The sequence below is a fragment of the Terrapene carolina genome, unplaced genomic scaffold, assembly GCF_002925995.2.
Source record: "Terrapene carolina triunguis isolate 2854851 unplaced genomic scaffold, T_m_triunguis-2.0 Scaffold228, whole genome shotgun sequence".
NCBI classification, from domain to species: domain Eukaryota; kingdom Metazoa; phylum Chordata; order Testudines; family Emydidae; genus Terrapene; species Terrapene triunguis.
This window is the reverse complement of record NW_020664579.1, coordinates 878,476-891,586: the sequence shown is the minus strand read 5'-3', so window position 1 is coordinate 891,586 and position 13,111 is coordinate 878,476. Positions and strand designations below refer to the sequence as shown.

At 43.4% G+C, this 13,111-nt stretch overlaps 1 protein-coding gene across 9 annotated transcripts in view; it reads left to right on the top strand.

Annotated features, from left to right (window-relative positions):
* NCOA1 (nuclear receptor coactivator 1) overlaps positions 1-13,111 on the top strand; it is a 289,105-nt gene that overhangs the window by 108,893 nt on the left and 167,101 nt on the right. Inside the window, exon 1 of one of the 9 annotated variants that reach the window (XM_024198195.2) lies at positions 7,820-7,986. The exons of the other annotated variants lie outside the window; for them this stretch is intronic. The gene's annotated coding sequence lies outside the window, so the exon portion shown is untranslated. Of the gene's footprint in view, positions 1-7,819; positions 7,987-13,111 lie in introns of those variants that run through there. 9 annotated transcript variants of the gene reach the window in all.

Sequence of the window (13,111 nt, the reverse complement as noted above, 5' to 3'; positions counted from 1 at the left end):
ATAATTTATTCTAAACCCAATCATATGGGGAAAATAACTAATACATGATTATCAAAATCTGTGTAAACCCTTATCCCTAGCAGCATACCAAACAGCTTGAATTTTTTTTAAATGTTAAAGTTAATAAATGCCTAATAAAACTACGTTTAAACAGGAATCTTTGCCTAGGATATTTGGTTATATTGAGCAATAAAAATTATTCCAGAAGTTCAGTAGTAACTGTAAAAATGTAATTGATAAATCCTTCCACAGTAATCATACCAATTATATTTTGAACACGCACATTTTGATATTCATAAGTAATCCACCCAAAACACAAATTTATGACAATAATTGAAATGATCATTTACTAATCTAGGAAGACATGGAAGACAGTCCATAATGAGTTGACTAACCAATTGATCCAGGTTGTTCAAATGTGTCCACATCACTATCTTCAAAGTCATTGCCATCTGAACAGCATTTTTCATATTGTTGTTTCATTCTAACAACCAGGCCTTGCATCTCTTTGTGATATTGTTTGTTTGGCACATGTTCCTTTTTTACCCAGAGATACTGAAATTTCTTGAAAATATTCCCAAAGATCGTCTTTTTTGACAACAATGGCAGATTTTTTCCTTCTGGTCCCAGGTGTTGAAATCTGCACTAGAAGCTGCACTCTGAAGAATGTTGTCCCTTCTTCCCGCAGTGTCCTGCTTTGACACCAGTGTTACTCCTTTCTCGTTGCACACTTGGCTCCTGCTTCCTTGTTACATAATTCCTCCCACACCTACAAAATAACTAACAGCAATCCCAGACTTCTGCTTGTGTAACCCACATGCCTTTTGCACTGCAGTATTTTATTTGTTAGAGAGAGTGAGGCAGGCAGTTGGGAAATTAATGGATTTCTGTTTGTATTTGTGTGTACACATGCAAGGAGACAGCACAAGGCCACTTACTTGAAGTGTCCAGAACCACCCAGAAGCAAGGGCTGGTAGTTACTGGGCAGATCAGTGTTTTTCCATGTGTTGGAGAGTAAGTTTCCCTGGTGGGTGGAGTAATAAATATTTGTAATTTGATAACTGACCTAATCAGAGCTAAGGTAGGGAGAAGCTATAAAATAGGAACCTGAAACCACCCAATGGGCTCAGTGGATGATTCTGATGAAATACATGATGGTGTCTCCTGGAGTCAGAGGCTGGGTCCCAGCGTCTGTGATGACTTTGCCAGTCTCTTGTACCCAATAGCATAGACCTTGCGTCTCCCACAGGATCAAGTTCTTTATACAGTACGGGACCTGTTGTACCATATTTATGAAGTATGACTTCAAAAGTTAGATGGTTTTCAATCAATTCGTTCTTTATATAAGAAAGCAAGATGAGTTTTCCTTCCTAATAAGAAACTACAAACATTTGCCTACTGAAGATGTTGGCTGTAGTTAGGTCTTCAATCAAGCAATTCCAAGATCTGGAGAACTTTTTCCATGCCTCCATTTATCATGAAGGTGCTTTCTATCCTTGAACTGGTTTTTTTGGCTAGGTTTTTCATATTCTGCTAGGTGCTCATTGTAAGGTTGTCAGTGCTGCTGATAAGCAAACCCTGGCTTTCCCTCACTAGATAGAGCATATGCACCTTCTAAGGCCCCTTTAATCAGCTCAGCCTTTAAAGAGACACTGTCAAGTCTAACCATGTTTTTTTTAAATGTTCTCACCTGTCACAAACAACCAGTCAGATTATTACTCTGGAAAGAATCTTAAAATGAATTGCTCTTCCCTGTATGAACACTTTTTTATATTTACTGAGAAATGATTGTAAAACACTGCCACGGCTGTGAATGGGGAATTCTGATTTGGTAATGTTTTACAGCCATTTTGTATACCGCTTCCTAAGGCAGCAGAAGATCAGGCCTTTAACTGTGACTTTAAAATGTTGGGTTTGCCCATTCTCATGAAAAACCATCTCGCTGTTAGCATGTACTCCCTCATCTGTTTGTTGTATCCATCTATGCTACTCCTTGTTTTAAACTTTAAATGGTAAGATCTTTGGGGCAGACTGTTTTGCATTGTACAGTCCCTAGCACAATAGGGCCCCAGTGCTTGATCAGTATCTCTAGTTGCTACCTCACTGAAAATAATAATGAAAATCAGAGCTCTGATTTGTTCGGAACTGCAAAGAAATTCCTCCTTTCTCAAAGGGGGGGAACAGCATTTATAAATTAAGACTGATATAAACCTAAATCGCTGTGCTGACTCCTTTAGCTAACCAGGAAGTGGGAACATTCAGGAGAACAACAAGCTTTAACTAAATTTTCTAACATTCCTTTTTTTCCCTTTCTGACACCTCCTTTGTACTTCTGGGTTCATAGACAATATCCTAGAGCACAACATCTCAAACATTGGAAGTTTAATAAAATACCATGGATTGTATGGGATGCCAGTCACAGAATAATGCTTTCTGGGGCACTTTCAGCAATTCAGGTAACACCAGTGAGTTTTTGAGTGGGAAGATTCAAGAGGGAAAAATCTTTAAAGATGGTTAAAACTTCTTTGTGCACTGAATGTGTCCCACAGCCTATTCAATGGGGTTTCTCACCAAAACCCCACTGTGATTAACTAAGGGCAGGTTTACACTTAAAACACTGTATTGGTGCAGCTGAGCCACTATAGCACTTTCATGAAGATGCTCTATGCCGAGGGAGAGAGCTCTCCCGTCGGCGTAGTTAATCCACCTCTCTGAGAAGCAGTAGCTATGTCAACGGGAGAAGCTCTCCCACCAGCATAGCACTGTCTACATGTGGGGTTAGGTCAGTATAACTACATCACTTAGGAGTGTGGATTTTTCACACCTCAGAGCGATGTAGTTATATCGATATAGGTCTGTAGTGTAGGCCAGATCTCAGGACCTGTCTGCATTAAAACGTTTGTACTGGTGTAACACAACAATGTAGCGTACTAAATTGGGGATTCTGGAGACAGCTGCAGCAGTTCTACTGCTGCCACAGAGGTGTACTAGAGTTCACACGGGTGTAATGATACAATGTAATTTATTATACTGGTGTGTATTTTTCCTCAATGTAGAAAGGGCCTCAGTTTCCATCAATGCTTTGCAGCTCACTTTAAAAGTGAACACAACTAGGTAGATAACCCATAGTGTGAGGGAGCTACATGATGACACTGCATGAGTGTTGGGGGCACCCACCAGTTCATGGGCAGTTTTAAACTGGAGACTTTATTCTAGGTGACTGGTAGTCTTTGTCCCGTCTTTATCAGCATTTTATTAGCTGTATGGGTGATGGATTAGTAGCAGGTGAGTGTTGGGGCACAAATGCAACAGGTGGGAAATCAGTCCCTTCCGCTCCCTGGATTTTTCCCAGTCCTGATCATTAATCATCATGTTCAGGAGAAAGAGATAGAAAGTGAAACTAGAGATGCTTACAACAGTTCTGTAGCTTCTGCAAATTCTTCTTTACCAGTCCAGATACTTGGCCTTGTTTAACTCTCTATGTTGGATGATCCATTTCTACTGGGGTTTATTTCCTGTTTAGGTATTGTGTGGGCTCTCTCCGCCTCCAGTCCCCCCCAAGTGCTACTGAAGGATCTCAGACCCTTGTACAAACTGGATGTCGACTCTACAGGAATCACTTGCTCACCACTGAAATATAACCATCTCTGCTATGACAGACATCTACTAATCATTAATCTATCATACCAACTATAATCAAATTCATTGCGGGGCCCAGACCGTTACAAAAAGGGCATATTTGCTGCCTAAATCATGAAAAAAATTGAACTGCTGAAGGGGTGGAGTTTATTTGGCAAACTACCCAAACTTATCATATTTCTATTTTTCCAATTTGTATTCTGCACATGTCAATTTCTATAGGGACATGGGTGCGTTTCAAAACTGCAACATACGAATTAAACATCATTAAAAGAAGATTCCAAGACCCATAGTGAACAAAAAAATGAAATCTCTCTACTTACCCTTTTCTTCTGAAAAAAACCTGTTCTCTGAAGGTTATCAAACTGGGGCCTTGTTTGTCCATGCAGAGTTTGAAGTGGCGAACCTGCATTTGTTTGTGGTAGCCTCTTCCATAGGTGTTGAGAGAACAGTCTCCTCGTTTGGCCAAATTAATTCCAGTTTGAGACAGTGGCTGAGAGTCTTGTACAGCTCCCTCACTCTCTTCTATCTTTTTCAGCTAAGACTTCCCTTCCATTTATTTCTGTTTTCTGTAACCTTTGCATTCTCCTTGATCTTGAACAACTTCTTCAGTCTCCTGGGTCTTCTAACTCATCTTTCATCACCCCTACAACGTTATCCAAGAGTGTCACTGCCTGAGCTCCACCTCTGCTAAAATCCTCATTCTTGCTTTTTATCTCCTTTCTACTTGAGTATTGCAACTCCCTTCTCTAAGTCCAAGGTCTGCAGACACTACCATGTGGAGAACAATGTTGCTTGCCCTCTCATGTGAATAAAGAGGAATGTCTTCATCCATCCTCCTTTAAAAATAGCCCCACTAGACATGGTTTATGATAGGATCCACTTAAATAATGAGGAGGAGGTTTTTTCTCTCTCTCCATTGAGTTGCTCCAGCTGACTCCACACATTTTCTCTCCCCACCTCTTTTCTTCTTTTAATTTAGCACTGGCTGCTTCTGTGTTCTTCCCTGTAATGCAGCCACAGTTGGTGCAAGAGTTTTCTTCTCTGCAGATCCTGCTATCTGGGACAATCTTCCTGTATCTCTCACTCCACTGATACACTCATTTCAAATTCGATGAAAACCTCCCCTTCTCCCTTGCCTCTTTGTTTCTCACTCCTTCTGCTATTTTTATCCCCATAGGCTGCATTATTTGACTCACTGGGGAAACAGTTTAATCTTTTGACTTTTGGGAGACAGTATGAAAGCGAGTCTTTCTGTCTCAAGCATTAAACAAAAAAGAGTCAACAAGGGAGAGCCCCTCTTTTGGAAATCCAGGATGGGCTATTCAAATGCTGTGCTGATGGTAAATCGTAGCTAGATATTTCAGTTCTTCCACGGTCACTAAACTGAAAATACAGAGATCTTGATAATATCAGCAACCATTCTAAAGCCTGGGCTCTGTATGATTTTTCTATTGAATTTTACTTACACTATTCAGTGCAAGGGACTGTCCTTGATGACCTCTCAAGGTCCCTTCCAACCCTATTATTCTATGAAAACAACCTCTAGACCTGTACAGTCCATGGGTCATGACCCTTACTATAATGATATGACACCCCCATTCTCCACTGTATGGGTCACCAGCGGTGCTTTAATCCAGGGCAGTGAGCACCACAGCACAGATTTCTACCACTTGAATGAAGAGTAAGTCAGTAGCAATAGTAGACGGTTATCCCTTAGTGGGCAAGCCATTAGAGGGGTAAACAGCATGCACTTTGCCATTGTGTTACAATGACAGCTGTGTGGGTGCCTGGGCATCGCATGCTTCATAGCTTGTATAGGCCAAACATATTGTACGCACCAGAGGCTCCTTTCATCCCTCCATTTTCCTCCACCCAAATGCCTTGTGTGTCACCCTTCCACCCCCCTCTTTGTCATGGACTCCTGCAGTTCTCCCAGTGTCCCCCTGCCACGGGTTCTGTGTGCCCCCCATTCTACCCTGCTCCCCTACCAGATGCCTCCATTCTCTTCCTCTGTGTTAGTCCCTATTTCCCCTTCCTCCATGCGTGCCATTCCTCCCAGGCCAGTGACTGTGCCCCCTTCCCCAGTACCAGATTCCCTAGTCACTCCCACCACTAGGGGTTCTGTGTCCCCCCCACCATTTCCAGATCCCTCTATCATCCCCCCTGGGTAGGGCCTCCAGTGTGCCACTGTTCCCCATGTTCCGCATTCCTCCTCACCCCATACCAGGGTCCCCAATCTCCCCCTGCCAGGGGTTCTCCATGCTTCTCATTACTCCTTCCATCCATACCATTCTCCCCTCCCTCCTCTCCCAACAGGGTTTTTGTGCACCCTACCCATTCCCCCTTATCCGCACTATTATTATTATTTTTGTCTGGAAGGTAAGTTATGTCTACACTACAAAATTAAGTCCACCTAACTTAAGCTGGCATACAGCCGCCGCAGCTGCTTGTGCGTGTCTACACTTTGCTCCTGGTGTATTCTCACTAGGAGTGCGTGTATCGATTGTACTATCAGTGTGGGGCACTGTGGGATGGCTCCTGAAAGCCAGTAACAGCTGACATAAAGAATGCATCCGAAGAAGTGGGTTGTAGCCCACGAAAGCTTATGCTCTAATAAATTTGTTAGTCTCTAAGGTGCCACAAGTACTCCTGTTCTTTTTATAAAGAATGCAGTGTCTTCGCTGACACTGCGTCGACCTAACAACATCAACCTTGACTACGCCACTCATGGAGGTGGAGTTAAATCGGCGTAGCGGGGCAGTTATGTCAGTGGGAGTGAAATTTAAGTGTAGACACTTCTATAGTTCAGTCAACGTAAGCTGCCTTGCGTCGACCTAACTCAGTAGTATAGACCAGACCTCCGTGTCAACGTGTTAAATTCTGTTGGGTGGATGAACAGAGTTGAGATGGTGTACTGTGATGCTGGCATGTGTGCGTGGGTGCCATTGAACAGTTTGACCTGTAGACAATTGCACAGATGCTTGTGGCTGTGCCAAAGAGCGGTCAGGGGCTTCATGTACCCCCTAGTTCCCCCCCTTTTGGACTTCGTTTTTCCTTAAGATCAACAGGGTTCTGTCCATTGATGCCTAGAGCATTCTCTGAAATTTGGGAGTTGATCTGATGCGGCATTTAAAAGTTGTCATGCTACAGACAGACAGAAAAATGCTGTTGAGTGGAGTGTAAGGCCTTCAGAAACTTGATCCGTTATGAAGAATAGTTGGTTGAGCATATTGAACTGACTGAAGTGGTTCCAGTTTCTTTAATTGCCCAGTCTTGCTGTTCCCCGCATACCCAACATTTGCACTGAACTCATTTTTCAGGGTGCATGTAAGCTGTTTGGGCAGGGGCTATCTTTTATTATGTAAGTGTCCTGATCCCTGATTGGGGCTTCTAGGTGATATTGCGGTCATTAAAAATAAGGATCACACCCTCTTTTACTATAACTTATAATAAGCTTAGCCATTCAAACAGGTATTTTTAAGTTCAAATATAAGTTTAAAGAAGTCCCTCTCCTAAACAATGAAATAAACGTCTGCTTATTATTAAATAAAGAATGATTAATCTTTGTAACACTCTGGATGTGTGGGAGAGATTGCTGGTATAGGCTTTACATAACGGCTATTGTACTAAACTGGGATTCAGGAGACAGCTCTACCTTGGGCTTCCTATGTGACCTTGGGCAAATCACTTTATTTCTCTGTGCCTCAATTTCTCCATTTGTAAAATGGGGGTAATTCTTTTCTGTCACACCAGGCGTTTATGGAGCACTGAGATCCTATGGTCATGGGGGACCATACATGTATTTAGCTAGATAAAAAGCTGTTTACCAGTTGGAATTCTAAGCATTATGCAGGTGGTAAGTAGTTTGCTTTGGCTGCTTTCAGAGAGGTTTTTTTTGTGTGTGCTCTCTTTTCTTGGTGAAAGTCAAGTGTATCTCAGAGCATTTTATGGCTCGCTTGATTCTTTGAATGTAATCGAATTGCAAACCTGACTTAAGTAATGTTCTGAATCTGTCCTGCCACCGCGTGTGTTCGGTGGAGTCTGTCAGGTGGCACTGGTGATCCCAGAAGAGTCGCTGCGTTCGAGTGGCTCGGGCTGTATGTGTTTAGTTTAATTATCAGTCAGCTGGTGTGGGAATCAAGTGGGAGAGCTGGCTCAGAATCCTTCGCCTGTCATGGCAGCAGCATGTGCTGGAGAGTACACACGCTGAATGTATTGCAAACATCCAGGAGCACATGGAACAGAGGAAGGGAGAGAGCGGGAGAGAGAGCTTCACAACAGCATGTTAGTCATCTGGTTGCTGCTCAGCCTGAAAACAGACTTGCCTAGCTGGAAATCTCTCAGGTAAGGAGAAAGGTCTGATGTCTTTAAGCTTCCAAAATGTGCCCTTTTTTTGTTTGATATTGTGAGCTAGTGACAAATTTGCTTCCCAAACCTTCAGAATTTCTGCCTCCGCTCCCCACCCCCTCCAGCTTTAAACGCTGGTATCCTTCATTGAAGACCTCAGCTGTTTCCAGGCAAACTACATTTTGCTAAAAGATCGGAGGGGATTCTGTACAAGGCAGAGAAGCTTTTAGTGTCACTTATGTCAGTGTTTATGTAAGTTACGTAACAGTGCAAACAAAAGATGATGTCCAGATAATTATATTTAAATTTTCTGAGGAAAAGTCCTTTTTACCATGAGCATTTTAGCTTAGATATTTTTTGATTGAACTTTTTTGGTGCTGTTTGCTTTACCTCCCCCCACCCCATAGCATTTAATAATGCTGTGCATTTTGGAATAACATACTAAAGTAGAAAATTACGTATTTCAGCAGTGACCTTGAAAATCGATGCGTAAATGTTTAAACTGGCTAGAACTGGCAAGGATCCTCGCAGCAACTCGCAGAAGTAAGGACGTTAGTTTAAAGAGAGAGAGAGCTCCTTGCTTAAAGAAAAAATTGCTGATTGCTTAACATTTGTTAATCATTAATGAAATAATTTAAAGCAACAGATGAAGTTAATGATTTCACATGTACGTTGTTATAGAGAACCCAAACCCAACTATTGCACAATTTGAAGGAAATCTTCCTATGATGGAAATTCATTTTAGATTATTGTGTAAACAGGTTCCAAATGCTGAATTGTCTTTGGCATGTGCTTGAAACCATTTTCTGACTAAGGGCTCCAAGAGTTTCTATAAATCCCGGAGGCAGATTTGGGAATATAGCAAATACAATGGAGCTGCAAGTTATTGTTTGCTGACGCTGTAGTGCACTCTTATACAGTGATTTAGAGAAGGGGGTGGGAGGAGGGTTAGGCAGTAGCCCAGGACAGTGCAGTACAGTACGTCTTGCACACTGTTACAGAAAGGTCCATCTGTGTATTGGTGTACTTAAAAGTATACATAACCTGTTTATTCTAGTATGTATGTACAGAGGCATTTATATCTTCACCTAGACAGAATTGCGTATTCAAAGATGGAATCAGCACAAGTAATTGTTGTAAATGCTGGAGTGTGTCTGCAAGAGTACTTGCATGCTTGAATATACTTGTATATAGTGTGGTTTAGATGCTAAAAGATCCAGGCCCATCTGCAGTCTGGCACTATATGCAAATATTAAATAAGATGGTAGTATCCTGACCTCTGGATCAGGAGGTCATGGGTTCAAATCCCAGACTTAAGCTTTGGTGATACTGCACCATAGTGCTACGGGTTGCAGTTTTTTAGATAAGATGTTAAACTGAATCGGGTGAAAACTACAGATCCCATGACTCTTTTCAAAAAGAGTAGCCCTGTGTCCTGGCCATTGTCTCCCTCTGAATAGAACTGGTTGTCAAGTCCATGGCTGTGTGAAAAATTGCTGCGCACATACCAACTGCCATATTAATCTACACTTTGGGACGGGACTGTGTAGACAGCACCTAGCACATGGACTCTTTTAGATTACAAATAACTCATGATGAATCACGGCATCTAGCGCATTCATGAGCGAGATATTGTAGCGCAAAGTGAATCACTGTATACAATCATTTATTAGAATACTGTAGCAAAGTATTTACATATGAACATCTCTGTCACAAACTGGACTGATGGAGAATAGTGTCAGTTAGCATTTGTACAAACCTTTAGATCCTCAGCATGCTGCACAAATACAAGCCAGTCACTGCCACGCCCTCCTGGGACAGAAATAGCGGATCACCAATTCCAACTCCACCGTCTCTCTCGCCAGTCATTGTTTTCTTTGACGGCACCAGCACAGTCACCAAATCCACAAGCATAATCTCCTGGTGTTCAATCTGTGGTTTTGCACTGCAGCATCGTATTATCATTATTTGTTTGTATTATGGGGTGCCTAGAGTCTCCAACCAAGACTGGGAACTGTTGTGTACAGACACATAGCAAGAGCCAGTCCTTGCCATGAAAAACTTACGTTCTAAACAGTTAAGTTGAAGAGCGAGAAAAGGAAGTATTCTCTGCCTTTTACGGGGGGCTAATTGAGGCACAGACAGATTGTGACTTGCTCAGTATCACAAAGGTAGCAGTGCGGAGCTGAGAACTGAACTCAATCACCTGAATCCCAGTCTAGTGTCTTAACTGCAAGACCATCCTTCCTCTCTCTTGTCCATTCTGCGCTTGCATTACTGTGTTTTTATCTGCACAACCCCCTCACCCCCTACCCTTCAGTAGTCTCATGTATATGTCAAGGTTCATCCTCTCCATTACAGCTACAAACTCCATATGGGAGAGCTCTCGGGTCTAACATTACAACCCTGTGCAGTCCTTCTGTAAGGAAGGATGGGAGCCAGCTCCATGTGCTTCCACTCAGCCAAGCATCTCATGGTGAACATTGTGAAATGCTCTGAGAACTCAAGGGCTTGTCTATACAGTGAGTTAGTGCGTGACAAGCCAGGGTGTAAATCTACAGCGCACTAGCTCGCCGCACACTAATTTGCTGTGCGGACCCTGCTATCACACACTTTCAAATGGAGGTATGTCAAAGTGCACTATGGACCTTTTTAGTGCGCAGTAGCAGGGTCCACACGGCGAGTTAGTGCATGGCATGCTGGTGCGCTGTAGAGTCATACCCTGGCTTGCTGCACACTAGCTTGCTGTATAGACAAGCCACTACCAGCATGAGAAGGTCTGTTCAATGGGCAGTTCTCTAATGGTGAAACCATTAGTCTAATTTGTCTAATGGTGCAGCCTGTGTGATGTCTGCCATATCCTTGTCTAAAACCTGACTTGGAAGGGTCTGAGGTATTGGCAAGGCCAGGAGTTGCTGGAGGTGGCTTTGAGCTGTACTTCTTAATTACTTTGTTCAAACGTGAGAAATCCAACATTGGATGTTGGTTGGCAAGGTGAACTTCATCAAAGTACTGTTTCTTGAGTATTGGGCAGGCTGTCTGCTTCAAGGAGGCATGCTGTCTTCAAAGGAGATGTTAGCAGAGGGCTTTAGCATTTTTGGTGAGATTTCCCCAGTCAGGATGGGCACAGGACAGCATTGCATGTAGTAACTGGTGCCTCCTTCAGTAAGTTGAAGGAATTCTTGTTGCGTGTGGATCCTGGGAAGGAAGGTGTTCTAGTGTCAGTCTGATGTGTGACCGTCAGTTCCTAGGATCCAGAGAGATCATCCCAGACTTAGGTGATCTTGTCTGTGAAATAGGCAGATAATTGCTTTGATTGGCATGGACTGGTATCTGCAATTGGGAGGAGGCATGTGTTGGCCAATAAATTGGCAGGCCTGCTGGTTGTGATTTAGTGCAGTGTTTCTCAACCTTTTTGTGCTGGTGACCCCCTTTGAACTTTAAAAAGAAAAAATCTTGACCCCCCCCCCCACTAGAAAAAACTGCAAATCTCTACCTTAAGGTTGGGGCTCGGGCAAAACATGTAAATTAGCTTTGGTGGGCTCCCTGTGGTGTGGGGCCCCAGGCAATAGTCCTGCTTCCTACACCCTAATGCTGGCCCTGCTTGCGATTTCCCTCCCATAACCCATACTGTGAGTGGTTTTTTTGTGGGGGGGGGGGGAGGGAGAGGAGAGATGGATTGTTAGGGAGTTGGGAGCCTCCCCCAGGAAGACCCTGGCTGACCCCTAACCTCTCCCATTCAGTCAGGCACATCTGCCCATGTCCTCATGTGTCCCTTTGCCACCTCCTCCCTCTGTCCTCCTGCACCCCTGTCCCCATGTGGCCCTGCACCCTCATTCCCATTCAGCCCCTGGTTCAGTGCTGTCATTCCGCTAGCTCCTGTGCCCTTCCTCACTAGCCCTTCTGATCCCGAGTCTGTGACCCCCCCAGAAGCCCTGTCTAACCCACTCTGTTCCCCCCCCCACCCCCATATCCTGTGTCTCCTCACCTGGCCCCACAGGCAGGGCGTTGTGAGGAAGGCATCTCTCCTTCTACTCAGCTGGCTGCTCCAGTCCTGAGCTGTCTGCCCTCTCTTCTGGCGCCACAGCAGCCCCTGGTGGGCAAAAACTCTAATTGTAGTGCCTCCCCAGCAGAATTTATTTTCTGTGGGGGGAGAATCAGCAGGGGACATGAATTCTGCACATGTGCAGTGGTGCAGAATTCCCCCAGGAGTAAAACAATAAACAAGAAACATGGTGGATAACAAAACCCCTTCCTTCCCCTTAAAAAAAGAGGTCTTTGCTTCAGATGGGGAGACTTCACCCTAGGAGGGTCAGTAATCCAAAATGTATAATTAAATTAGACCAATTTCCCCTGTGGGTGCATGGTTACTTAAGATACTTGCTATTACAAACTTTAGGCGAAATCACTGCTGGCCTTTGCACCCATTGACTTTAATGAATGTATTTACGGGAGTAAGACCAGCAAGATTTAGCCCATATGTTTGTTAAATATAAAAATTGGCAGGTGTACCAGCTACCTTCCCTTCAGAATGGTCTCCGGTTGACTCCTTTCACAATACCCACTTTATAACTTTGAACGAATGCTCTTAAAAAAAAAAATTCTGTTTTTTGCACCATCATGATTGCTCCCTAAATGACCGCGTGAAACCTAAGCTCTGAGCTGAGTGCTTCCTACCAACTTGTCAGGCTTTTGAGATTTTCACACTCCGTACTGTGGGCATGTTCAGTGCTTAATTAGTTTGACTTTCATTATTCTTCCTGGCAAAAACATCAGAATCCAAAGGTTGTTCAAAGGGCATGAAATGATGCAATTATATTTGCTCCTTTCTACCTTCTCTACAAGGTTAACTTCTCCAGCATTGTTCTCCTGGGGATGCAATGCTAAAAAGTCCTCATGTACTTTGCTTCTGCTAACAGTTGTTTGGAACATATTTTTCCCTGACTTGTCAGGGAAATGTTGAGATTACATTTGCCGAACATGGTAACTTCAGAATCTGGTAAGTGCGGTAGTTGTCACAACCTTCCTCATCATTGTGCGTGCCTGGAGTGTTGTGATGAGTGCACCACGTAAATCGAGAAATAAATGTAATTTCCAACTATGCCATTCCCTGCAACGATCC